This window comes from Dipodomys merriami, unplaced genomic scaffold, assembly GCF_024711535.1.
Source record: "Dipodomys merriami isolate MVZ:Mamm:240054 unplaced genomic scaffold, mDipMer1.0.p SCAF_197, whole genome shotgun sequence".
NCBI lineage: Eukaryota > Metazoa > Chordata > Mammalia > Rodentia > Heteromyidae > Dipodomys > Dipodomys merriami.
This window is the reverse complement of record NW_027203348.1, coordinates 1,294,732-1,310,484: the sequence shown is the minus strand read 5'-3', so window position 1 is coordinate 1,310,484 and position 15,753 is coordinate 1,294,732.

The window sequence follows — 15,753 nt, the reverse complement described above, 5'->3', positions numbered from 1 at the left end:
AACACTTACCCTAATCCTAATCCTAAACCTAACCCTAACCCTCACCCTCAACCTCAGCCTAACCCTAAACCTATCCCTAACCCTAACCCTAACCCTCACACTCACCCTAACCCTAACCCTAATCCTACTCCAACCCTAACTCTAACACTCACCCTCAACCTAACCCTCACCTTAAGCCTATCCTCAACTTTAATCCTAACCCAACCCTCACCCTAAACCTAACCCTAACCCTAAACCTAACACTAACCCTCACCCTAACCCTAACTCTAACACTAAACCTCACCCTGACCCTAACCCTAAACCTAACCCTATCCCTAAACCTCATACTAGCCCTAACCCTACCCTCACCCTCACCCTCACCATAACCATAACCCTCACCCTAATGCTAATAATAAACCTAAACCTAACCCTAACCCTCAACCTAACCATAACACTCACCCTAACCCTAAGCCTCACCTTAAGACTTAGCCTCACCCTAACCCTAACCCTCACCGTAACACTTACACTAACCCTAACACTAACCCTCACACAAACCCTAAACATCACCATAAGCCTAAACCTCACCCTCGCCCTAGCCCTCACCCTAACCATAACCCTCATTCTCACCCTATACCTCACACTAACCCTAACACCAATCCTCAATCTAACCCACACCCTCACCCTAAAGCTAACACTAACCCTTACCCTAGACCTAACCCTCACCCTTAACGTAACCCTCACCCTCAGCCTAACCCTCAACTTCACCCTAATCTTCAACCCCACGCGAACCCACACCCTAACCCTCACCCTAACACTAATTGTACACCTAAACCTCACCCTCACACTAACCCTAACTCTAACCCTCACCCTTATCCTAAACCTCACCCTAACACTAACCCTAACCCACACCCTCATCTTAACCGAAACCCTAACCTTAAACCTAACAATAACCCTAAACCTAACCCTAACCCTCACCCTTACCATAACCCTCACCCTAACGCTAACCCTCACCCTAACACATCACCTCACCCAAACACTAACCCTAACACTAACACTAACCCACACACTAAACCTAACCCTCACCCTTATCCTAAACCTCACCCTAACCCTAACCCTAATCCTAAACCTCACCCTCAACCTAGCCCTCACCCTAAACCTAATTCTAACCCTCAGCCTCATCCTAACCCTAACACACACCCTCACCCTAAACCTCACACTAACCCTAAACCTAATCCTCAATGTAACCCTCACCCTAAACCTAAACCTAACCCTCACCCTTATCTTAACCCTCACCCTCAGCCTAAGCCTCACCTTTACCCTTACCGTCCCCCCCACCCTAACCCGCACCCTAACCCTAACCCGCACCCTAATCCTAACTGTAGCCCTAAAATTCACCCTCACCATAACCCTAACTCTAACCTAACCCTAACACTAAACCTCACCCTAACCCTAACCTTAACCCTCACCCTCACCGTAACCGTACCCTAATCCTAAACCTAACAATAACCCTAAACCTAACCCTAACCCTCACTAAAACCATAACCATCACCTAACCCTAACCCTCACCCTAAGACATACCCTCATCCTAACACTAACCCTAATCCTAACACTAACCGTCACACTAAACCTAACCCTCACCCTAATCCTAAACCTCACCCTAACCCTAACCCTAACCCTAAACCTCACCCGCACGCTAGCCCTCACCCTCACCCTAATTCTAACCATCACCCTCACCCTAACCCTAACCTTCATCCTCACCCTAAACCTCACCCTCACCCTAACCCTAACCCTAACCCTAAACCTCACCCTAAAGCTAACCCTAACACTTACCCTAACCCTAAACTTAACCCTAACCCTCACCCTTATCTTAACCCTAACCCTCACACTCAACCTAACCTTTACCCTAATCCTAATCCTAAACCTAACCCTAATCCTCACCCTCAGCCTCAGCTTAACCCTAACTCTAAACCTAAACCTCACCCTCACCCTAACCCTAACCGTAACCCTAACCCTAAACCTCACCCTAACCCTAAACCTAACCCTCACCCTCACCGTAACCGTAACTCTAACCCTAAACCTAGCAATAACCCTAATCCTAACCCTAACAGTCACACTACCCATAACCTGCACAGTATGCATTACCCTCACCCTAACACATAAACTCACCCTAACACTGTCCCTAACCCTCAACCTAACCCTCACCCTAACCCTAACCCTAACCCTAAACCTTAATCTAACACTAAGCCTAATCCTCACCCTCACCCTAGCACTCACCCTAACCCTAATCCTAACCCCAATCCTCATTCGTACCCTGACCCTAACCCTAACCTTAACCCTCACCCTAGCCCTAACCCTAAGCCTAATACTCAACGTAACCCTACACCTCACCCTCACCTTAACCCTAACCCTAACCCTCACCCTAACCCTAAACATCATCGAACCCTAACTCTCACTATAACCCTAACCCAAAGCCTCACCCTAACCCTAACCCTCACTCTCAACCTCACCCTAATCGTAACCCTAACCCTAAAACTCACCCTAAACATAACCATCACCCTCACCCTCACCATAACTCTAACCCTAACCTTAACAATAACACTAATCCTAACCCGAAACCTAACCCTAACCCTAACCCTAACCCTAATCCTAAAACTCACCCTCATGCTAACCCTAATCCTAAACCAAACCCTCACCCTAACACTAATCATCACCCTCAACCTAATGCTAACCCTCAACCTAACCCTCACCCTAACCCTAACAATAACCCTAAACCTTAATCTAACACTAATCCTTACCCTCACCCTCACCCTAGCACTCAACCTAACTCTGTTCCTAACCCTAATCCTCATCCTTACAATCAACCTAACACTAACCTTAGCCCTCAGCCTAGCCCTAACCCCAACCCTAATCCTCAACGTAACCCTACACCTCACCCTCACCTTAACCTTAACCCTAACCCTCATCCTAACCCAAAACATAACCGAATCCTAACTCTCACCCTAATATTAACCCTAAAAATAAACCTTAATCTAAAACTAACCCTAACCCTCACCCTCGCACTCAAACTCAGCCTAACCCTAAGAAAAACCCTAACACTAGACCTAACCCTCACACTCACCCTAACCCTTATCCTAAATCTAATCCTAACCCTAAGCCTAACCCTCACCCTCAAACTAACCGTCACCCTAACCCTAAATCTAACACTAACCCTAACCATAACCCTCAACCTCAGCCTCATCCACCCCTAACTCTAACCCTAAACGTTACCCACACACTAACACTAACCCTACACCTAACCCTAAGCCTAACCCTAACACTAACCCTAACCCTAAATCTCACCCTCACCCTAGCCCTCACCCTAACACTAATCCTAACTCTAACCCTCATCCTAACCCTCACCCTCACAGTAACACTTACCCTAACCCTCAACCTAACACTAAACTTAACTCAAAAACTAACTCTCACACTTACCCTAATCCTAACCCTCAAGCTAACCCTAACCCTCAACCTAACCCTCACCCTAACCCTAACAATAACCCTAAACCTTAATCTAACACTAATCCTAACCCTCACCCTCACCCTAGCACTCAACCTAACTCTAATCCTAACCCTAATCCTCATCCTTACAATCAACCTAACACTAACCTTAGCCCTCAGCCTAGCCCTAACCCTAACCCTAATCATCAACGTAACCCTACACCTCACCCTCACCTTAACCTTAACCCTAACCCTCATCCTAACCCAAAACATAACCGAATCCTAACTCTCACCCTAACATTAACCCTAACCCTAAACCTTAACCTAAAACTAACCCTAACCCTCACCCTCGCACTCAAACTCAGCCTAACCCTAAGAAAAACCCTAACACTAGACCTAACCCTCACACTCACCCTAACCCTTACCCTAAACCTAATCCTAACCCTAAGCCTAACCCTCACCCTCAACCTAACCGTCACCCTAACCCTAAATCTAACACTAACCCTAACCCTAACCCTCAACCTCAGCCTCATCCTACCCCTAACTCTAACCCTAAACGTTACCCTCACACTAACACTAAACCTACACCTAACCCTAAGCCTAACCCTAACCCTAACCCTAACCCTAAATCTCACCCTCAGCCTAGCCCTCACCCTAACACTAATCCTAACCCTAATCCTCATCCTAACCCTCACCCTCACAGTAACACTTACCCTAACCCTCAACCTAACACTAAACTTAACTCAAAAACTAACTCTCACACTTACCCTAATCCTAACCCTCAAGCTAACCCTAACCCTAATCCTCATCCTCACACTAGCCTCACCGAACCCTAATCCTAACCCTATCCCTTTTCCTAACCCTCCCCCTAACCCTTACCCTAACCCTCACCCTAACACTAACCCTCAGCCTCAACCTCACCCTCAGCCTAACCCTAAGACTAACCCTAAACCTAACCCTAACACAGACACTCACCCTCACCCTAAACCTCACCCTAACCCGAACACTCATCTTATCCCTCCCCATAACCCTAACCCTAACACTGACCCACACCCTCACGCTCAGCATAATCCAAATCCTAACCCTAATCCTAACCCTCACATTCACCCTAACCCTAACCCTAAACCTCACCCTAACCCTCACCCTCAACCTCAGCCTAACCCTAAGCCTATCCCTAACCATAAATATCACCCTCACCCTCACCCTAACCCTAATTCTACTCCTAACCCTTATCCTAACCCTCACCCTCAACCTAACCCTCACCTTAAGCCTAACTCCTAACATTAATCCTAACCCTTACCTTCACCATCAGCCTAAAACTAACGCTAACTCTAACACTAAACCTCACCCTCAAACTAAACCTAAACCTCACCCTCACCCTAGCCCTCACCCTAACCCTAATCCTAACACTAACCCTCATCCTAACCCTCCCCCTAACCCTTACCCTAACCCTCACCCTAACCCTAACCCTCACCCTCAACCTCACCCTCAGCGTAACCCTAAGCCTAGCCCTAAACCTAACTCTAACACACACACTCACCCTCACCCTAACCCCAATCTTCACCCTAAACCTCACCCTCACCCTCACCCTCAGTGTTACCCTAAACCTTACCCTAACCCTAACCCTAACCCTCACACTCAACCTAACCCTTACCCTAATCCTAATCCTAAACCTAAACCTAACCCTCAACCTCAGTCTCACCTTAACCCTAACTCTAACCCTAAACCTCCCTCTTACCCTAACCCTAACCCTAACCCTAACTCTCACCCTAAACATCACCCTAACCCTAAACCTCAACCTCACCGTAACTGTAAGCCTAACCCTAAACCTAACAATAACCCTAAACCTAACCCTAACTCTCACACTAACCATAACCCGAAACCCTAAACCTAACCCTCACCCTAACACATACCCTCACCCTAACACTAACCCTAACACTAACCCTAACCCTCACACTAACCCTAACCCTCACCCTAATCATAAACCGCACCCTAACCCTAACCCTAACCCTCACCCTCACCCTCACCATAATTCTAACTTTAATGCTAACAATAACACTAATCCTAACCCTAAAACTAACCCAAACACTAACTCTAACCCTAATCCTAACACTCACCCTCCTGCTAACCCTAATACTAACCCTAACCCTAAACCTCAAACTAACCCTAACCCTCAACCTCACCCTCACCCTTACCACAATTCTAACCCTAAAAATAACACTAATTGTATCACTAAACCGAACCCAACCCCTAACCCTAACCCTAATCCTAACACTCACCCTCATGCTAACCCTAATCCTAACCCTAACCCTCACCCTAACCCTAATCTTCACCCTCACCATAACCCTAACCCTCAACCTAACCCTCACCCTAACCCTAACCCTAACCCTAATCCTAAATCTAGCACTAACCCTAACCCTCACCCTCACCCTAGCCCTCACCCTAAACCTAATCCTAAACCTAATCCTCATCCTTACCCTCACCCTAACCCTAAACTTAACCCTCACCCTAGCCCTAACCCTAACCCTAATCCTCTCTGTAACCCTAATCCTAACCCTCACCTTAACCCTAACTCTATCCCTCACCCTAACCCTAAACATAACCAAACCCTAACTCTCACCCTAACCCTAACCCTAAACCTTAATCTAACACTAACCCTAACCCTCACCCTCCCACTAATCCTAAACCTCACCCTCACCCTAAACTTAACCCTAACACTCACAGTAATCTTAACCCTCACCCTCAACCTAAACCTCACCTTTACACTTACCATCATCCTCACCCTAACCCTAAACCTGACCCTCACTGTAAACCTCACCCTCATCCTAACCCTCACCCTAACCCTAAGCCTAACAATCACCCTAACGCTGATCCTCACCCCCAACCTCACCCTCAGCCTAACCCTAAGCCTAAGCCTAAGCCTAACCCTAACCCTCACATGCCCTCACCCTAAACGTAACCCTAAACCTTAACATCACCCAAACACTCACCCTAACCCTCACCCTCACCCTAGCCCTCATCCTAACCCTCCAACAAACCCTAAATCTAACCCTAAACATCACCCTCAAACTCACACTAATCCTAACCCTAACTCTAAACCTCACCCTAACACTAACCATCACCCTCACCCTCACCCTCACCCTCACCATAACTCTAACACTAAGCTTAACAATAACACTAATCCTAACCCGAAACCTAACCCTAACCCTAAAAGTAATACTCATCCTCATGCTAACGCTAATCCTAAAACAAACCCTCACCCTAACCCTAATCATCACTCTCACCGTAACCCTAACCCTCAACCTAACCCTCACACAAACCCTAACCCTAAACCTAAACCTAAATCTAACACTAACCCTAACACTCACCCTCACCCCCTAGCCCTCAACCTAACCCTAATACTAACCCTAATACTCATCCTTACCCTCACCCTAACCCTAACCTTAACCCTCACCCTAGCCCTAACCCTAACCCTAATCCTCTCTGTAACCCTAATCCTAACCCTCACCTTAACCCTAACTCTATCCCTCACCCTAACCCTAAACATAACCAAACCCTAACTCTCACCCTAACCCTAACCCTAAACCTTAATCTATCACTAACCCTAACCCTCACCCTCAGACTAATCCTAAACCTCACCCTCACCCTAAACTTAACCCTAACACTCACAGTAATCTTAACCCTCACCCTCAACCTAAACCTCACCTTTACACTTACCATCATCCTCACCCTAACCCTAAACCTGACCCTCACTGTAAACCTCACCCTCATCCTAACCCTCACCCTAACCCTAAGCCTAACAATCACCCTAACGCTGATCCTCACCCCCAACCTCACCCTCAGCCTAACCCTAAGGCTAAGCCTAACCCTAACCCTAACCCTCACATGCCCTCACCCTAAACGTAACCCTAAACCTTAACATCACCCAAACACTCACCCTAACCCTCACCCTCACCCTAGCCCTCATCCCTAATCCTCATCCTAACCCTGATCCTAACCCTAACCCTAACCCTCAATGTAATCCTAAGCCTAATCCTAACCCTCAACCTAACCCTAACCCTCATGCTCACCGTAACCCTAACTCTAACCCTCAGACTAACCCTAAACTTAACCCGAACCCTAAATCTCACCCTAACCCTACCCTTAACACTCAGCCTTACCTTAACCCTCCCCCTCACCCTCACCTTCAGCCTAACATTAAGCCTAACCCTAACCCTAACCCTAACCCTCACACTCAAGCTAACCCTAACCCTAATCCTAATACTAACACTAATCCTAAAATTCACCCTCACCCTAATCCTCACCTTAACTCTAATGGAAACATTAATACTAACCCTAACCCTAACCCTAAACCTCAACCTCACCCTAAACCTCACACTAACCCTAACACTAATCCTCAATCTAACCCTCACCCTAACCTTAACCCTAACCATAAACCTAACCCTAAAGCTCAACCTTATTTTAACCCTCAACCTCAGCCTAAACCTCACCATTACCCTTACTATCATCCTCACCCTAAACCTCACCCTAATCCTAAACCTCATCCTAACCCTCACCTTAACCTTAAACCTAACCATCACCCTAACCCGAACCCTCACACTCAACTTCATGCTCAGCCTAACCCTAAGCCTAAACCTAACCTTATTCTAATCCTCACACTCACCCTAGCCCTCACCCGAACCCTAATCCTAACCCTATCCCTCATGCTAACCCTCAACTTAACCCTAACCCTAACCATCACCCTAACCCTAATCCTCACCCCCACCCTCACCCTCAGCATAACCCTAACCCTAAACCTAACCCTAACCCTAACCCTCACATACCCTAACCCTAACACTAATCATAACCCTAACCCTGAACATCAACCTAAACCGAAACCTAACCTTGACCCTAACACTAATCCTAACCCTAACCCTCGACCTAACACTCCCCCTAAGCCTAAATCTAAACCTAAAACTCAACATTACCCTAACCCAAATACTAACCCTAACCCTCACCCTAACCCTAAAACTCACACTCACTGTAACCCTCACCCTCATACTAACCTTCACCCTAACCCTAACCCTAACCCTAAACCTCACCCAAACACTAACCCTAACCCTCACCCTCACCCTAGCCCTCACCCTAACCCTAATCCTAACCCTAATCCTCATCCTAACCCTCACCCTAACCCTAAACCTCACCCTCACTGTAACCCGAACCCTAAACCTCACCCAAACCATAAAATTTACCCTCATCCTAATCCTCACCCTAACCCTTACACTAACCCTAACCCTAACCCTCACCCTAACCATCACCCTAACCCTTACTCTAACCCTAAACCTCACCGTCACTGTCACGCTAACCCTAACCATAACCCTAAAAATCACCATAACCCTAACCCTCACAGTCACCCTCACCGTAACTCTAACCCTAACCCTAATAATAACACGAACCCTAACCCTAACCCAAACCCTCAGCCTCACCCTAACCCTAACCCTAACCCTAAACCTCACCCTAACCTTAATCCTAAACCTAACCCTCACCTTCACCGTAACCGTAACCAAACCCTAACACTAACCCTAACCCTAACCCTAACCCTCATCCTAACCCTAAACCTCAGCCTCACTGTAACAGTTAACCTAACCCTCACTTAACCCTAAATTTAACCTGAACCCTAACTCTCAACCTAACCCTAAAAGTAAGACTCACCCTAACCGTAACCCTCACCCTCACCCTCACCCTCAGCCTAACACTAAGCCTAAACCTATCCCTAAACCTAACCCTCATCGCATCCCTCACCCTAAACCTAACCCTAATCCAAATCCTAACCCTAACCCTAAACCTCACCCTCAACCTAACCCTCAAGTTAAGCCTAACACTAACATTAATCCTAACCCTAACCCTAACCCTATACCTCATCCTAAACCCTAAATTTCACACTACCCATCACACTAATCCTCAACCTAACCCTCAACCTAACCTTAACCGTAACACTAACCGTAATATTAATGCTCGACCTAAACCTACAATTAATCCTAAATCTAATCCTAAACCTCCCCCTAATCCTAAACTTAATCCTAACAATAACCCTAAACCTCACCCTAAACCTAACCCTCACCCTCACCCTCACCCTCACCATAAATCTAACCCTAACACTAACAATGACACTAATTCTAACCCAAAACCTAACCCTAACCCTAACCCTAATCCTAACGCTCATCCTCACCCTAACCATAATCTTAACCCCAATCCTCAACCTAACCGTAACCCTCACACTCACTGTAACCCTAACCCTCATCCTAACCCTAACTCAAATCATAACCCTAAACCTAAACCTTACCCTAACACACTCACCCTCAACCTAGCCCTCACCCTAACCATAATCCTAACCCTAACCCTCATCCTAACCCTAACGCTCACCCTCACCCTCACTCTCAGCCTAACCCTAAGCCTAAGCCTAACCCTAACTGTAACCATCACACTCACCCTAAACTTAACCTAATCCTAATCCTAACCCTAAGTCTAAGCCTAACCCTCACCCTCACCCTCACCCTAACCCTAATTCCCACCCTAACCCAAACACTAACACTAACACTAACCCTAACCCTCAACCTCAGCGTCACCCTTACCCTAACTCTAAACCTAAACCTCAACCTCACTCTAACCCTTAACCTAACCCTAAACCTAAACCTCACCCTAACCCTAACCCTAAACCTCACCCTCAACCTAGCCCTAACCCTAACCTTAATCCTAACCCTAACCCTCATCCTAACCCTCCCCATAAACCTAACACTAAACCTCACCCTCAACCTAACCCTCACCCTAAACTTAACCCTAACCCTAACACAAACCGTAACCCTAACCCTCAACCGAACACTCACCCTAACATTAACCCTAACCCTAACCCTAATCCTAATCCTAAAACAACCCTAAACCTCACCCTCACGCTAACCCTCACCTTTAGCCTAACCCTAAACCTCACCCTAACCCTAACCCTAAACCTAATCCTTACCCTAACCCTAAACTTAACCGAACCCTAACCTAAACAATAACCCTAACTCTAATCCTTACCCTAACCATAAACCTCACCCTAACATTAACTCTCACCCTAACACGTACCCTCACCTAACACTAACCCTAACCCTAACACTAACCCTCACACTAACCGTAAACCTCACCCAAACCAAAAACCTAAACTTCACCCTAATCCTACCTTCACCCTCAAACTCACGCTCAGCCTAAACCTAAGCCTAAGCCTAACCCTTACTCTAAACCTCATCCTCACCCTAGCCCTCACCCGAACAATAATCCTAACCCTATCGCTCATCCTAACCCTCACCCTAAGCCTAACCCTAACCATCACTCTTACCCTAATCCTCACCTGCACCCTCACTCTCATACCGACTATAACTCTAAGCTTAACCCTAACCCTCACATACCCTCACCCTTACCCTAACCCTAACCCTAACCCTAACACTAAACCTCAACCTAACCCTCACCCTAACCTTATCCCTAACACTAACCTTAACCTTCACCCTAACCTTCCCCCTAACACTAAATCTAACCCTAAAATATACCCTCACCACAACCCAAATTCTAACCCTAACCCTCACCCTTACCCTAACCCTCACCCTCACTGTAACCCTAATCCTCATTCTAACCCTCACCCTAACCCTAACCCTACACCTAAACCTCACCCAAAAACTAACCCTAACATTCACTCTAACCCTAGCCCTCACCCTAACCCTAATCCTAACCCTAATCGTCATCCTAACCCTCACCCTAAGCCTAACCCTAACCATCACCCTAATCCTAAGCCTTAGCCTAACCCTCAAACTAACCCTAACCCTCATGCTCACTGTAACCCTAACCCTAAACCTCACCCTAACCCAAACTTAAATGGAACCCTCAATCTCAGCCTAAACCTAACCCTAAACCTAAACCTAACCCTCACACACACACTAACCCTTACCCTAATCCTATTCCTAATAATAACCCTAACCCTCACAATCACCCTAACCCTCATTGTAACCCTAACTCTAACACTAACCCTAATCCTAACCATCACCCTCAGGCTTACCCTAACCCTAACTCTAACCCTAAACCTCACCCTGACCCTAAACCTAACCCTAAACCTACCCCTAAAACTCACCCTAATTCTAACCCTAAACCTCACCCTCACCCTAGCCCTAACCCTAACCCTAATCCTAACCCTAACCCCCATTCTAACCCTAACCCTCACCCTCACTGTAACCGTTACCCTAACCCTCACTTAACCCTAAACTTAACCTGAAACCTTACTCTCAACCTAACCCTAAACCTAACCCTCACCCTAACAGTAACCCTCACCCTCACCCTCACCCAAAGCCTAAACCTAAGCCTAACCCTATCCCTAAACCTAACCTTCATCATATCCCTCACCCTAACCCTAACCCTAATCCTAATCCTAACCTTAACCCTAAACCTCACCCTCACCTTAACCCTCAACTTAAGCCTAAACCTAACATTAATCCTAACCTTAACCCTAACACTAAACCTCATCCTAAACCCTAAACCTCAAACTAACCCTCACACTAAACCTTAACCTAACCCTCACCCTAGCCTTAACCCTAACACTAACCCTAACATTAACGCTCGACCTAAACTTACAACTAACCCTAAATCTAACCCTAAAGCTCCCCCTCATCCTACCCTAATCCTAACCTTAACCCTAAACCTCACCCTAAACCTAACCCTCACCCTAACCCTCCCCCTCCCCCTCACCATAACTCTAACCCTAACCCTAACAATAACACTAATCCTATCCCTAAACCTAACCCTAACCCTAACCCTAATCCTAACACTCACCCTCACCCTAACCATAATCTTAACCCTAATCCTCAACCTAACCATAACCCTCACCCTCACTGTAAACCTAACCCTCATCATAACCCTAACCCAAACACTAACCCTAACCCTAAACCTTACCCTAACACTAACTCTAACACTCAACCTCACCCTAGCATTCACCCTAACCCTAATCCTAACCCTAACCCTAACGCTCACCCTCAACCTCACTCTCAGCCTAAACCTAAGCCTAAGCCTAACACTAACCCTAACCATCACACTCACCCTAAACTTACCGTAATCCCAATCCTAACCATAAACCTAAGCCTAACCCTCACCCTCACCATCACCCTAAACCTAACACTCACCCTATCACTAAATCTAAACCTAACCCTGAACCTAAACCTCAACCTCAGCCTCACCCTTACCCTAACTCTAAACCTAAACCTCAACCTCACCCTAACTCTAACCCTAACCCTAAACCTCACCCTAACCCAAACCCTAAACTTCACCCTCAACCTAGCCCTCACCCTAACCCTAACCCTAATCGTCATCCTACCGTTTCCCATAACCCTAACCCTAGTGCTCACCCTCAAACTAAATCTCACCCTAACCTTAACTTTAACCCTGACACTAACCCTAACCCCAAACATCAACCTAATCCTCACCCTAACCCTAACCCAAACCCTGATCCTAATCTTAATCCTACCACTAACCCTAAGGGTCACCCCCACCCTAACCCTCACCATAAGCCTAACCCTAACATTAATCCTAAACCTAAGCCTAACCCTAAACCTCATCCTCACCCTAAACCTCACACTAACCCTAACACTAGTCCTCAATCTAAACCTCACCCTCATCCTCACCCTAGACCTCACCCTAAACCTAACCCTCATCCTCAAACTAAACCTCAAACTAATCGTAACCATAATCCTTAATCTAACCCTCACCCTCACCCTAACCCTAACCCTAACCCTCATCTTAAACCTAACCCTCACCCTTACCATAATTCTCAACCTCAGCCTAACCCTCACCTTTACGCTGACCGTCACCCCCACCCTAACCCTCACCCAAACCATGACCCTCACCCTGACCCTAACCCTACCCCTAAACCTCACCCTCATCCTAACCCTAACACTAACCCTAACCATAACACTCAACCTCAACTTATCCCTAACCCTAACCCTCACCCTAAACCTCATGGTCAGCCTAACCCTAAACCTAAGCCTTTCCCTTACACTTACCATAAACCTCACCCAAACCCTAGCCTTCACCCTAACCCTAAGCCTAACCCTAACCCTCATTCTAACCATAACACCCTAACTCGAACACTAAAAATCACCCTAACCCTAATAATCACCCCCAACCTCACCCTCAGCCTAACACTAAAACTAAGCCTAACCCTAACCCTAACCCTCACAATCACCCTCACCCTAACCCTAATCATAACCATAACCCTAACCCTAAACCTCAATCTGAACCTCACCCTAACCTTAACCCTAACACGAACCCTAACAATAACGCTCGAACTTACCCTCCAACTAACCCTAAATCTAACCCTAAACCTCATGCTCACCCTCACCCTAATCCTAACTCTAACCCTAAACCTCACCCAAACACTAACCCTAACACTCACACTCACCCTCACCATAACTCTAACCCTAACCCGAAAAATAACACTAATCCTAACCCTAAACCTAACCCTAACCCTCACCATAATCCTAACACTCACCCTCACCCTAACCATAATCTTTACCCTAACCCTCAACCTAACCCTAACCCTCACCCTCACCATAACCCTAAGCCTCATCCTAACCCTAACTGAAACCCTAAATCTAACCCAAAACATTACCCTAACACTAACCCTAAACTTCACCATCTCCCTAGCCCTCACCCTCACACTAATCCTTGCCCTAACACTCACCCTAACCCTATACTTAACCGAACCTTAACTCTCACCCTAATCTAAACCCTAACCCTCACCCTCACCCTAACCCTCACCCTCACTCTCAGCCTAACCCTAAGCCTAAGCCTAACCCTAACCCTAAACCTCACACTCACACAAAACCTTACACTAATCCTAAACCTAACACTAAGCCTAACACTCACCCTCACACTAACCCTCACTGTAACCCTAACTCTAACACTAACCCTAACCCTAACCCTCACCCTCAGCCTCACCCTAACCCTAACTCTATCCCTAAACCTCACCCTCACCCTAACACTAACCCTAAACCTAACCCTAAACCTCACCCTAACCCAAACCATAACACTCACCCTCACCCTCACCCTCACTCTCACCATAACTCTAACCCTAACTCTAACACTAACACTAAACGTAACCCTCAACCTCAGCCTCAACCTTACCCTAACTCTAACCCTAACCCTAACACTAAACCACACCCTAACCCTAAACCTAACCCTCACCCTCACAGTAAACGTAACCCTACAACTAACAATAACCCTAACCCTAACCCTCACCCTCACCATAACCATCATCCTAACATTAACCCTCAAGCTAACACTTACCCTCACCCTAACACTAACCCTAACACTAAATCTCACACTAACCCTAACCCTCAACCTAATCCTAAAACTCACCCTAACCCTAACACTAACTCTAACCATCACCCTCACCCTAACCCTAACCCTCATCCTCACTCTAAACCTCACAGTAACCCTAACCCTAACCCTAATCCTCAATCTAACCTTCACCCTAACCCTAACCCTAACAAAAACCTAAACCTAACACTCACCCTTTTCTAAACCCTCAACTAGAGCCTAAACCTCACCTTTACCCTTACGATCATCCTCAACCTACCCCTCACCCTAACGCTAAACATCATCCTAACCCTCAACCGAACATTAAACCTAACCATCACCCTAACCCTAATCCTCACCCTCAACCTCATGCTCAGCCTGACCCTAAGCCTAAGCTTAACCCTTACTCTAACCCTTACCCTCACCCTAGCCCTCACACTAAACCTAATCCCAACGCTATCCCTCAACCTAACCCTCACCCTAACCCTAACCCTAACAATCACCGTAAATCTAATCCTCACTCCCACCCTCACCCTCAGCATAATCCTAACCCTAAGCCTAACCCTAACCCTAACCCTCACATAACCTAACCCTAACCCTCACCCTCACCCTAGTGCTCACCCTAAACCTAATCCTAACCCTAATCCTCATCCTAACCCTCACCATAACCCTAACCCTAAACCTCACCCTAATCCTAAGCCTAACCCAAACCCTCAACCTAACCCTAATCCTCACGATCACCTTAACCCTAAGCCTAACCCTCACCATAATCCTAAACTTAACCCGAACCCTAACTCTTACCGTAACCCTACCCCTAACTCTCACCCTAATCCTAACCCTCACACTCACCCTAACCCTTACACTAAACCTAATCCTAACACTAAGGCGAACCCTTAACCTCACGCTAACCCTCGCGGTAACCCTAACTCTAACACTGACCCTAACACT